The sequence below is a fragment of the Bombus impatiens genome, unplaced genomic scaffold, assembly GCF_000188095.3.
Source record: "Bombus impatiens unplaced genomic scaffold, BIMP_2.2 scf_0466, whole genome shotgun sequence".
NCBI classification, from domain to species: Eukaryota; Metazoa; Arthropoda; class Insecta; order Hymenoptera; family Apidae; genus Bombus; species Bombus impatiens.
Window position 1 is genome coordinate 81,999 of NT_176885.1, and position 13,514 is coordinate 95,512.

General features: G+C 35.7%; 1 protein-coding gene across 7 annotated transcripts in view; it reads right to left on the bottom strand.

Annotated features, from left to right (window-relative positions):
- The window catches only part of LOC100745022 (rap guanine nucleotide exchange factor 2), a 248,845-nt gene that overhangs the window by 75,983 nt on the left and 159,348 nt on the right, over nt 1-13,514 (bottom strand). The window lies entirely within an intron of this gene.

Genomic DNA, 13,514 nt, shown 5'->3' on the forward strand with positions numbered 1-13,514 from the left:
TTAGGGGTTCTAAACTTCGCTTCGCGTGTATATTTGATTAGAGTAGAGCAAGGGTGTTACAGAATGTAATATAAGTAGTAATAAGTAGCATCTTTTTGGTATAGCTCAAATATAAGCACCGTTAGACATTAGACTTTGTGGATATTTTCTATCGTTTTCTAAATAACAATAAACATAGACCGTGTATCAAAATATAAAGCACGAGTCCGAGAATTTTGTTATATTTCACGTTCTAAAGCGATGATTGTGAATTAAAGAATTTCAGTTAAGAAACAAATGATACATGTGCGCTAGGAATTCTGCGAATTCCAAGAATCACACGAGGATTCTTAAGAATCCTTTTTCTTTTGTTTGTCCCGACCATAATTAGAACCAAAACTAAACAACGCTTCTTATGATTAAGAATCACGACGAAACATCACGATTTCTTTCTCAATTAAAGAGATAAAGGCACAAATCATTTACCTGCGCTAAGAATTACAAGATTCGCGTGAAGAGTCCGGATTCTCAAGACTTCTCGGTGGCCGATCTCGATCGTAATTAGATGTTTTCTACTAAGGACCTCCACGAAACTTCCAACTTCGCAACTTCTCTGGCAATTAAAACGATAAAGGCACAAAACGTTTACCTGCACTAAAAATTACAAGATTCACTCGTAGAATCTGGATTCTCAAGAATCGTTAGTGGCTTGTCTCGATCTTAATTAAAACCAAAACGCAACGAGCTCCGCTTCCGTGTAGCCGTCGCGTAACGGAAGTCATTCTAAATAGAAGAACGGTGCGCAGCTCCGCGGTCGTCGTCGTCGTTCAAGAACGTACTATGTACTGTTTACAAAGCCGCGTGTCTCGTCGTCTAAAATCCTTCGGACGTATCTAACACGATTTTATTACGTGACTAATCTGTTTTCACCATGCACCGCGTGTATCGCTAACGCGAGAGAGTAACGGCGCGGCGTCGCGATGTCGTATCCACCGCCTTTCTCCTAACGCCTTATCAATTTCAACCGTTTGCACAGCATTCTGATAACAAAAGCGGGGGGAGGCGCCCGCCGATAAAATCCGAGACAGTCATAAAGGAATCGAGTGTCGCACGAATAGAGGCATCGTATCGCCACCAACGATAAGTCCTTTGATCCGTCTTACGATTTCGAGAGCGTCGCCGATAAACGACTCGATGGTTCTGTGATAATGTCACGATTGAATCGGTCGTCGTCGATCGCCAGGGATATTTACCCTGTTCGTCGATTTTTACCGAAGAACCGAAGGAATATGGCTGCACGGCTATGAAACTCGCCAACGATGGAACAGTATTATTGGAAAAACCGTTTTGATACTGGCTACTACATACTTTATGGAAACAGAGCGAATAGAACTCCACTTGTGGTCTCGTTCTGATCGTGTCGTTTTCGGCTTGGATGAGCTTGGAATTTTCGGACAATTTCGTGGATTTATTCTCCCGTGGTGGAAACATCGGAGTTTTCGAAGAATTCTTTCCGAAGTTTGACTGTAATTTTCAGGTTTCGGTCTGCGTGAAATTTTTATTGGAACGTGGATTAATTTTTTACTTCGACGGAGCCATGGGGAATTTTGTGGAATTTTTTTGAGAATCCCAATCGCGACTCTTAGGTTTCGATTTGGGGAGAAAAAGTTTGTCAGAAAGTAGACTAATTACGGTTTGTGACAGAATTATTAGAATTCTTCCAACATTTGACATATACCACAAATGAAGAATCGTTACGTTCTAATTAATATGTAAATAAATATTCCGTAATGGTAAACACGTTTCATTTAACGTAATAGCAGCTTCATATTTATAGCTTTTATATTAGAGACTAATAAAACAGTAAACATGAAAAAGTTTTATCAGAGCAATTACATCTAATCTTTGAACACAAGGGAAAATGATTTTCATTTAATTCCCAACATTAAGATTATTCATTTTATTAGCTCGTATGTAATTCCTAAGCAATTACGTTGAAGCATCACTGTGAATTAATTATTTTCCTTCCTTATGCTTTCCTGCGTAACTTTTATCTCCATTATATTTAGTAGAACACACATTTCAAAGTTACTAACTTTGTGCGATTCTGGATAAATACTGTTACTTCGAATCTAACAACCTTAATAGTCTTTCAGAGTTCAGGCTAGTGGACAAAAAATTCTCAATGAAAAGAGAACAAAATGATTTCTGAATAGAAGATTCGTACAAAAAAGTGTGGGTCGAATAGAAGGTTGAAGCTTTAAGAAACCAGAAACTGAGATTTCTCACAACCTGTCCTTCCCCTAATACCCTTTGAATCGAATCCTTTACGTTCTTTTATGGTTTCCGTTCGTACTGCTAACATTGTGGAACTTCTCATCGCCCAACAATTTGTCAAAATCGTATGCCCAAAACGATCTGATCTTTCGTAGACGTTTTCCGTTTGCGAGAAATTACAAGCAGATATATTAAAATTACGTTCGAAATTTAAAAATAAAAATTAATAATATCTCTAACAATATCTCAAAAATTCAAATGACATTGCAGATTAAGATATAATAATGTTCTAGAAATATAATAATAGTAGATATATAAAGGATGTATGGAATATGATCTATAAAATAACGAAACAGAATATGTAGCTTGTCTTTCGAAAAGGTGTCGTGATTTTGTAATCAAGCAGGTTCAAATAAAACTCGGAAAACTTTAAAGGAAACGTTGTATCATGAACATGGCGTCTTTCTATGCTGCAGTCTGTAACAACTAGACATCCACCGTTACCTTTTTATGGGAAACCAGCTTATACCGTACGCCTTGAGTAAAAAAATACTAATTCGTATGAAGAACCGCTAAGATTCTCTTACCAACTTGTATTGAAACATCGTCACAGCTATTACTCTTGCAACGTAAATTCTGTCAGAGAAAACAAGATTTTATCCCATACTTTCGACTTATACTTTATCACAGACTATTGCCTCTTTTCCCATTCTACCACAAATTATCTCACAGCTAATGTACCGCAATATGCGCTATCGCTATTTTCCATAATTGTATTTTATTTTTTCAGCGTCGATTACAGGGATCGTTAGATAATTTTCCACGTTTAATCTTAATCGAAACTTCTGTGCGTCACGTTCATACATTTAAGTGATTTATCTTCACAGTATACAACAGTATCTTCGCTCAAGTAAGAATCGTATTTGACATCCTAGAGTATTATTTCTGTTTCGTAAACATTTTCTCTGCAACGATGTATTCACATTATACGCAATATAACGTAAGATACACAACATAAAATAATAAAACAGATCGTGACGTTGAAATTTTTATCCAAGTACATAGCTTTTGGAAAACAACGCACAAATGCTATTTCTCCCTTTTAAAAACCACTTCCATTATTAATGAAACAAATGAAATTAAAACGACCACATATAAAATAATAAAACAAATCCAATTTCCCTATACTGATCGATGTAACTCTAAAAAAGAACGCATTCATACTATTTCTCCCCTTAGTTCTTCGATTATCGATCAAATGAATCAAATTATAAATCATACTAGTCCCGGCGTTTATCTGTATAACTTTAAGAAAAACAAATTTTTAATTAAAAAGATGATAAGTCAAAGAGCACATATATGTAAAATAATGAAACGAATCAAATTCATACACAATCTGTCGAACCATTAACCGGTTAATCCTTTAAAAACTACTAAATTATAGCGAATATCTGCGTCGTGATATCACCGTTGATTGGAAAATTCACGAATCGTTCGAAATAGAAAATTCCATGGAAGCTGCGAACAAGAGAAACTCGGGGGAGGCATTTTTACTTTATCCCCAGTCAATTCGTCGACGTTCGCCCTTGCTGACGTTCCAGTACAAGGGAATTCGCCTTTTCTTTCGTACGTTTCCCCCGCGTCTACGACAAGAGGAAGACGAGCCGCTTCTCGAGCGCGTGCTCAAGAGGTTTTGCAAGCTCGCTGAATTTCTATACACCGGCTCAAGAATCTCTACCTACTCCTACCCTCTTTCTTAAACCTATTCCTCCTCGGGGACCTCTTATGCACTTCACTGTACGCCGTTACTAAGACTTTCCCACGGCCGTGTCCCCCAGGTAATCTCTGTGTCTTTCGGATTTGAAACTGGCCGCAGGCAACCGAAGCGCGTAGATACGCGTCTCTGTCCACCGACACATCTCGCGAACAAGCTTTCGCTATTTTTTCTCTGATATTTTAGTGTTTCCGGGTGTTTTCAAACAGCTGCGCGCGCTTGGATGCTCGCGGAGAATAATTTAGCGACTAAGGATGTTTGTCAGTTTGATTAGCTGCAAGGTATAATTGATAGAGTTTATTTTAGAATTTTAGAATCTTCGTATTTTAGATGTTTCGAATCGTAGAATTTTAGAATTTTTAGATATTTCAAATTGCAGAATTTTCAGATATTTCGAAGTCTACGTAAAACGGAATCTCGCTAATATCGTTAAGAAATTGAGAGTCATCGAAACGTCATTAATTTTCACGAAATGTTTTTAACAACATCGACGAATTTAGTTAGTATATTGTAGTATAGCGTAGTTAGTATATATACTAATCTTATCTTTCTCGTACTCCACTACATATTTCGCTCGTATTCAGGCTCTGGATGGATTCAAGTATTTAATCCAGTAAGTTTTAGATCCCATTTAAAGCCTAAACAAGCCAAGACAACGAAATAAGGTGAGATGTAAATTCAGCCAAGTGTCAAACGACAGTAAGTTTCAAGTATCAGCATCTCTCGAGACAAAAGGAGCCAAGACCGTGTACAGCAGTTCATTTTAAGGTCAGAAACGTATAACATCTTTGGAACAGAACTGAGAAACTTATTGTGTACAGTGTACATAGTCTTCAATAGGATTCTCGATATTTCTTCCAAGTCTATTGTCTCGATATTTAAGATATTTACAAAAGGTATTAAAAAATCTGTTCAAACCAAGAGTTTGAATTTGTATTACTCCTCAAGAAGAATAGAATGTCGCAGGTTCTATGACTGATACTCTAAAATTAATTGTACTGGAACTATAACAATTTTTATGTTGGGTTAATAGTTGTAAAAAATACTTGTATCAATATTTATATTTTATTCTTCAAGTATCTAAATAGAACAAAAAATCGCAACAAAAACTGAAAAGTGATACAAGTGCAGAATGCACATAGCTAAAGCCCAATCAAAACTTATCTCATATAAAAAGAATCAAATGGAACTTATATCTATAATTCTCAACTTTCACCTTATTTATCGCTATTCAAGTATTCCCGTGGTAATACTTTCTCAAATCAGGTATCCATAATTCTGACGATTTTTTAAAATCCTTCCCATCGTTCTTATTTCTCCCAAGTTTCTCATTATTTCTACTATCGATTAAACTTCCAACCCATTTATTTTCTTCTCTCCTCTTTAACAAACGACCAAGTAACCGAAGTTTACCTAAAATTCTTTCTCCAACTTCCAAAAAGTTCCACAACCATAGTCCTGGAGAAACAGAGCCGCGGTTAAATTTCGCCAAAACTGGTGCACGGAACTCGAGTCGACCAAAGTGATCGTAAAAAAGTTTTGCAACCCCATGAACGGCCAGTTCTTTTACACGAGTCTCGTTACTAGTCGTTTAAACATTCTAGCGCCGGGCTCGAGTGTTTGCGAACGCGTCTGCGCAAACGTGACTTGCAAAAGTTTCACAAATTGTGAGACTGACGAGTGACCATAGTCGTAGAGATTGTTTCAAGCAGAGCCAATCTTTAGAAAATTCTCAACTTTTTCAACCCCTACCTAGAGACCGCGTTTCACCGAGGCACTGCATGAATCGCAGGTGCAAGAATTCCTCTTGGAATTTTCAGGTAAGTCGACGGACTCTGTATCTGTTTCGTCTAGAATTCGTAGAATCCCGTCCCTGGTCGATGAATCTTTTAAGAAAGTTTCTTGGGGAATTGCGATACAGGTTGAGTTTCTTGAATAATTTGCGGATCGAGTGGATTTTGCTCTCGTTTTGGAATTGTGAGATGAGTGCGATGCGTTGCAAGGTTTCTAAACTAAACTTTAATCTCATACGTATTTTATAACATTTTATGTTATAAAATTTAGTTAGCATATATCGTGAGATACATCAAATTTTCTTGCTTTCGTTTTTTTTTCATTAATTTGATTTTATTGACTATTACTCATCAAAATTATTTTTTTATTACTCTTTGTTCTTTTGTTGTAAATTTTGTAATGTTTCAATTTATCAAGTTATCTTTCATAAGAGAGTAAGATGCAACATTACTAATAGTTAATATGGAATGAAGTTTATCTTGATAAAAATTTATTTTTCCATATAACACGTATCTTGTTTACGAAATTTTTATTTTTCTCGGTATATCGCCGGTTTTAGTCTAGAATTTCATAGTTTTGGTAGCAATAGAGCAGCGTGTGCAGCGTATGCACGGAGGAATGTGCATTATTTATAAACCGTATTTGAGATATTTGTACAATGTGGAATCAAATATCGGAGAAATCTGGTATGTTGCTTTTCGAATATTGATTGAATTGTTTATACATGTAAACCTGCCCTACTTTCATTTTTGAATTCTATTTCTGAATTTCTCTCAAACGATATTCTATAAAATTATACGTTTTATTCGTTTCTTTAAATTACTAGAAAAGTTCTGTTAGCAAAAGTTTCCAAGTGGAAGGAGAAATTATATATGTATGTACCTATATTAACTTGAAACTTCGTCGTTAACTGCTTCCACCTACGCAGGTAAACTTTTACAATGAAATTAATACCTTCTTACGAAGTCTTAATAAGTTAAACTCGGTATCAGTAGAAAGACCACGTTTAAGTTTCATGCCGAGTCGTCACGCAATCTAAGTGGGTGTAAAATCATACTTTTTCTTAAATATTATGCTAAAGTACGTCACGTTAAATCACCGCATAATAATACACGATTAGACTATACTGGCAATATACGATGAGAAAAATTATTACCCTACTTATCTCGTGTATGTATTATCAATGTGTCACACTTTTAAAATGAAATTAAGATTTACATAGCGATAGCAGAAAATAATAATCTGTCATTTCTCACGCGTACGCATTTAATAGATACTAGTTAATAACATCTTATTTCTATATATAGAACATTAACAACGTTACATCCAGCTATCCACAAAATTCGCTTTCGATGAACGTCGCTAAAAAAATAAGCAAGAAAAAATAAAATATCGTAGACTTAATCGATACTAAATATTATAGAAAGTACCCTACTTTGGACATTTTACACATTTTCACCTGCGCTTTCCGAATCTTAAATTTCCCAAAAAGGCATAAACACTCACAGTTCGACTACGAGTAAAACTAAAGCCAACGATATAACTAAAAACCACAATGCTACGTCGACCTACCTCTACGATTCCCTTTTGATCAATCGTTCGACGATCGTCTATACCAGAAATCTGTATCTACACCAGCTTTTTCTACTTTTAACTCATCTATCACACGGTCAACGAGTATGAATGCGTCGTTGTCGCTTATCAGTCCCCTATATGTTGGTTCTATAGCAAGACACAGTTACGTTACCGCGCTATAACACCAACTGAAAGTTTCGCAGGTCCCTCCATCGCCCATCAACTTCCATCACAGGACAAAAGGAATCCTAGTGATAACGAAAAGTTCGTCGCCGTTGCGTTTAACAAGCCAGCCGCCGTTTAACAACGAACCAACGAGCGAAACAATTCCAGCTACACGTGAATACACGTACCAACGATAAGCCGAGACAACCGAGGAAGAAGGAAAATTTCCAGGTAAAGTTACACGAACCGTGTCTTCCGGTGTACAACTAGTCGCTCGATTATTAATTTAATTAATTTTTAATTGTTCCTGGGGGTATAGTTACGTTAGTTTTCTTACTTATCGGTCCTTTGATGTGTAAGTGGACTACTCTTGTTTTTATGGGAATTTCGGCTCGGATCGTCAGCTTGATGAATAGGATCGTTTTGAGCGAGAAGTTTTACGTCGGTGATTAAAGCGAACTGGGAGAGCTGCTGCGAGTTGGTTATTTTAAGGGAGAAGGTTTTTTTTTATTGAGTATTTTAGTTTGCAGATTTCCAGTTGGGTTTTGGTACGATTTTTGGAATAGAAATTATTAGAATAAAAAGGTCGGCAGAGTTGCTACGAGAGTCTTCCAGTTTAATATAAATTTTGGAATTTCCTGTAAATTACAAATGCGATGTTTTGGCATTGGCAATGTTAAACAACGTGTAAAAATCTATGAATTTCTATAGCTTCCGTTTGTTTCGAAGTATGGATTTGTATAAAATATGCGCAGTATATAGGTTATATTAAATTCCAACATTTCATTAATACGATGTCAAATTTATGACAAAGTTTATAGTAGGAATTTATATTAAAATTTTGAAATTCATATTATTTGTCAATAATTTCACGTAGTAAGTACAAACAGGTACCATTTAACGACCGAAGGCGTTTGGAATACCGGAACAAAATGATTTGAGAATTCAAAGAGCGTTATAATAATTTTAAACAAAATGATTGAACAAATGAAATGAACAAAACATCATCAGATATTCCGAGCTTTTTCTAAAGAATTTTCACTCCCTTTTCACTAAAGATATTATGTCTGATTCGTATTAAAATCCATAAGAGCTAAAATAAATCAATTCCCTTTTATTCGCCTTTAATCTTCTCACCGGCGAAATCTTTCAACATTGATTCAGTAATCAATATTTAAACTCTTAAAATTTTTACTATTTCTCTTGTAACGAGAAGTGGTTGAATGCTGTTGTAAAGTAATTATTGACAGAAGGTCATAAAGCGGAATACATTTGAATAGTCAAACTACAAAATTTCGTAGAGTTCGATCTACTATATAATCCCTCTCATTCGTTTCACTTACAAACTTGTTCCGTAAAATTTCCTGACCGAAACAAACTTACGTGACTACATTGGATTGATCATATTCAGTGGTTGGTACGTTTTAACGATTTTACTGAAATGCCCAGAATTGCATTTGTACTGCTACGTATTAAGAACAGCTAAAGCTTCGTTGCAAGGAGAACTAAAAATAGTTTACTCTTGCAGTTACTTATTATCTATTATTTATTCATTCCACTTGCTATTGTTAACCTTCCAGTGAATGCATACTTTAGATACTTATTGAATATTTTCGAGATGAACGTGTTTTATTAATTATTCGCGATTTGATTGCATTACTGCAAACACGATAAGTACTAATGATTTATTTGATTTCCACCTCGCGACCAAGAAATACGATTTGGTTACAATTTTCCTAACCACGCGTTTCTTCGTCCGATCTTTTCGTTCCATCTTGCATACTTTATTCTTAACCATACGCTCATACGCTATCCTTGACCTAGTTGCTACATTCCAAGAGTCTATGTTAGAAGTTTTACCTATTCTAAAACAAGTATTTCCGTCAGCCATCCCTGTTGCCAACTGTTTGCCTATTGCAGCTTCTAATTTTTGGTATGTCTTCCACTTCCGTTTGTATTACTTCAAGCACAATATCTTCTATATTTTATAAATCGATAAGATGTATTCACTGACGATTGTAACACCCATTTGTAGCAGATGAAAAGAAACGATGTTCTTTCAAGGTTTATTACTGCAAATACTTAAACGTTGAAGGCCCATCGTGTCTCTTTGTCTCTGTACATATTTTATATTATTTTAATTATTCGTTATAGAAAATTCCTACTAAATATCCTTCTCTGCAGTAGACGTATTAATTAGAGAACGTAAATCTAAATTAATTAACTAAACATATCGATAAAACGAGATTTACAATCCGAAAAACGATCGTTATTAAAACGTTTTAATTGCTCGCATATAAACGACGTAATAAACGAGTTACGAGCACCGCTCAATTATACTCTGTCTGGATGGATTATGCTTCTATCTGGACACTAGAGAACATCGGCGACATTCGATTCTGCATTCCGTTGAACGTTCCATTGAAGAGTAATGATTCGCGCGGCGAAATCGTTCGACGAAAAAGCAATCTGTTTCCCATCGTGGATGAACCAAGAGATAACATTGGCTAGTCACCAGGTGAACCGGCCAGATACGAAAAAAGATAACATTTACACGTAGAGAATATATATCCATAACTCAGTCTGGTCAATATTTGATTGGATTCGCGCGACATTTACTTTGTTCCCCGTAAAAATTATCCGGGTTTACGCTTTTCCATACGGTGCTTTCCCAAACTGCTTACACGTTTTCCACGCGTCACACCCATGCATTCGCAACTTTCTTCTATCTCTGTGTTGATTGCGTCCAACTTTGTTTGCTCTAGCTCACGTTACGTTTTTTTTTCTTTTTTTTTTTGGAGGTAAAAATAACGCGATCGGTCGTTTTTTACTAGGAATTTCACGCGCAAACGGAATAAGATAATTATCCCATGAGTTTTATGCTATTTGGTGAATTTTTCCTGCCATTGTTAGCGCACTGTAGCTGTTTATGTATTTATAGGAATTTTAAAGATATAAAAAATGCACGGAATGATAAAATTCGTCATACCGAATATTTAATGTTCAAATATTTAATACATAAATTTAATTTCGTTTCTTTAGTTCTCTACACGAAAAGAACGAAGGCATATGAGAAAGAATATAATACAAAGAGATAAATGAGTTCTTATGCAACATATTTTGCAAATAATTATTCAAACCCTCCAAAATATACATTTATAAAATTTCTAAGAAAGATTACAAATTCTCGTTATTTCGACCGAACTAATAATCCTTGTGCTATTTATTACTATTTCATTACATTTCTTAACTATCCAATAATTGGACCAGTTCATGCATAAACGACACGTTTTCAATCACTCCAAGTCGCACAGTTCCCTCCAATCGGCAAGCATCGCATATATCGCATTCTCTGCGAAGCAGAGCATGACTTTGCTTCTGACTTTATCAGCGATCCGGGACCCATAAAATTGCTAATGGCACTTGTTATCTTTTTCGCCATGTAGAACCGTCGTAATATTGGCGATAACGTACCGATGGCGATCATCGTCCGGATCCCGACTTATAATACCTCTACACGACGCTAGTCTGGAGTTTCCCCACAGAAATGAATGTTCCGTTACCTCGGTAATTACCCTTTCACAATACAGCTTGATATTATGCAACGATGTAACAGGAAAATGATAAGAAAAACCTATATCGAGTGGACCTTGAAAGTTCGAGCCGCTTCAGCCTTGAGAGTTTTGTATCCTTTTCCAACCACTGCGCACCGTTATAAGGGATAAAAGTTGAATAAATATCCAAGTAACGTTTTATACGTCGTATGTTTCGATTTGAAGATTTCTTTAGTGGATATTGGAATTTATATTGGTAACAAGACTATTCAATTCCATTTTTATAACTTCTAAAAGACCATATAAATTCTTCTTTTATGGATATTTAAATTTATAAACTGACGAAAGCTTTAATCTTGGACGAATTTCTTTGGAGAGAACTTGAAGTGAATTCTGTAGCGAAATTTCGCAAATCTGTCTAATACTTTTTCTGTTGCTTTTATACAAAGTTGAACAAACATCTAGATTAAATTTTACATCTTTTAACATTTTATTTAATTATCTGTGTAATCTGTATTGTGATAATAAATCAAGAAATTTGATCGATGATAAATTTATAAATTGAGAAAAGGTTTCGAAAAGAAGAGAATTTTGGAGGAATTTCTTTGTATAAAGTTTTGAAACTTGTTTTTCGCGTTTAAGAAATAAAATTTTCTAAAATATATTTTCAATATTTTTGCGTTTCTTTATTTTTGAAAACTTGTTCAATTTGTTTTTCGCAGTTCCTATGGACGAATATAGAGATTTCATTCCCCGATAACAATCTACAAAATAATTTCCCCGATTCGTCCTCAATTTCACGAACGTTGGTTTCGTTTATTGGCTCATTTCGTCGATTTTAATAAGTGCAGGCAAATTGGACTTTAAGGACGTGAAAAATCAGTAGGAGCAACCTACGCGAATAATATCGAACACGATATTAAATCTGATACATCGACGAAACAATTTTTTAAAGAGATGGATAAAGAGAGAGCGAGAGTCGAGATGCTACATCGATGAATGGAAAATCGCTCGGACGATTTCGAACAAAAATACATTGCCTTCAATTCCGATCCCAATTTCTTTTCATCTTTGTTAGAAGCATCGGAGAAAAAAGAGTTCGTTTGGATGCCCCATACAAAATATGTTATAAACAGAGGATTCTTTCAAATAGACTTTCATTATCCTAATGCCTCATTCTAACGACCGTACCAAGAAAATCAATAAGAACACTATTGTGCTCCTACTTACGCAAACAGTTACGTAAATCCATGCAAGAAACTCATTACTTGTTTCTTCCGTGACTTTTAATTTATTATACTAAGCCAAGCTTATCAGAAGATACCATAAAACGAAAATGATATGAATTCATTTATGTATTCAACGAGCAGGAAGCCTTTAATAAACGAGCAGGCATATAAGATTACTCGGTCAATTATCTTAGAAACGAAATAATCAAATTTTCATAGCAATTAACACAAGCTTAAAGAAGTTGAAAGAGAACCTTATCGAATCTTGAAGCACGTTGCTTCATTGAATATTACTAAAAACACGAGAACTTTCTATGGTACGTACTTCTCAAGGAGAATACACCAACAAACACTCGATCTTCTAAGTGGAGCGTAAAATATTCGTAGTCGAAATGGTTTTGCGAGAAACAATTGGTACAGTCGTTAACGATGCTTCGACGTTGCTCGCAGTTAACTATTCTTACAATGAAATGACAAAGAAGCCGCGAAGATAGAAGAAAATTGTGAATGTAGTCACTGTGACAAGAAGACCAGTCGTCAAACTAATAAATGAAGGAGCAAGAAGAAGAAGCTAGAGCAGCGGATAGACGGAAAAAAGGCCAATCAAGAGAGAATCCTTGCCGTGCGAGGACAACAAACCCCAGTTATTGTTGCTTCCTGTCCTAATCCCAACGATCCTGCGACTTTCTCTCGCAGGTTCTGCTAACGAGCGCCATTCCCATAAGCTTTTGCCTCGGTGCTCTTTTATCTATCCACCTCTGACCGAAAGACAAACTCGCAGAATCTCTGTTTTTCGATCCTCGTATTGTTTTCGAGGATCTTAGGGTGTGAGTTCGTGCCTAAGTCACGTGAGAAGGAATATCGATCAACTAGGTTGCAAATAAACGAGCTTGCAAGGACGACATGTGGACTGAGAAGACAGAATAGCAATTTGTGATAATCCTTGGTAAAAATACAGCTTCCTTCCAGGTTCGTTTTCAACAGCTATTGTGTGGTTTTTAGGGTGGGAATGAGATTTTACTATTCACACGATGAAATTCGGCGAGTTCTCTTAAGCATAGATTAGTTCTCCGAATTTGGTTGGTTGTAGAGATGTAAAACAGGATGACTGGAACTTTGTTTCCGAGAGAAGAAAATTTCTATTTGACACGAGTTTTTATTCAAATT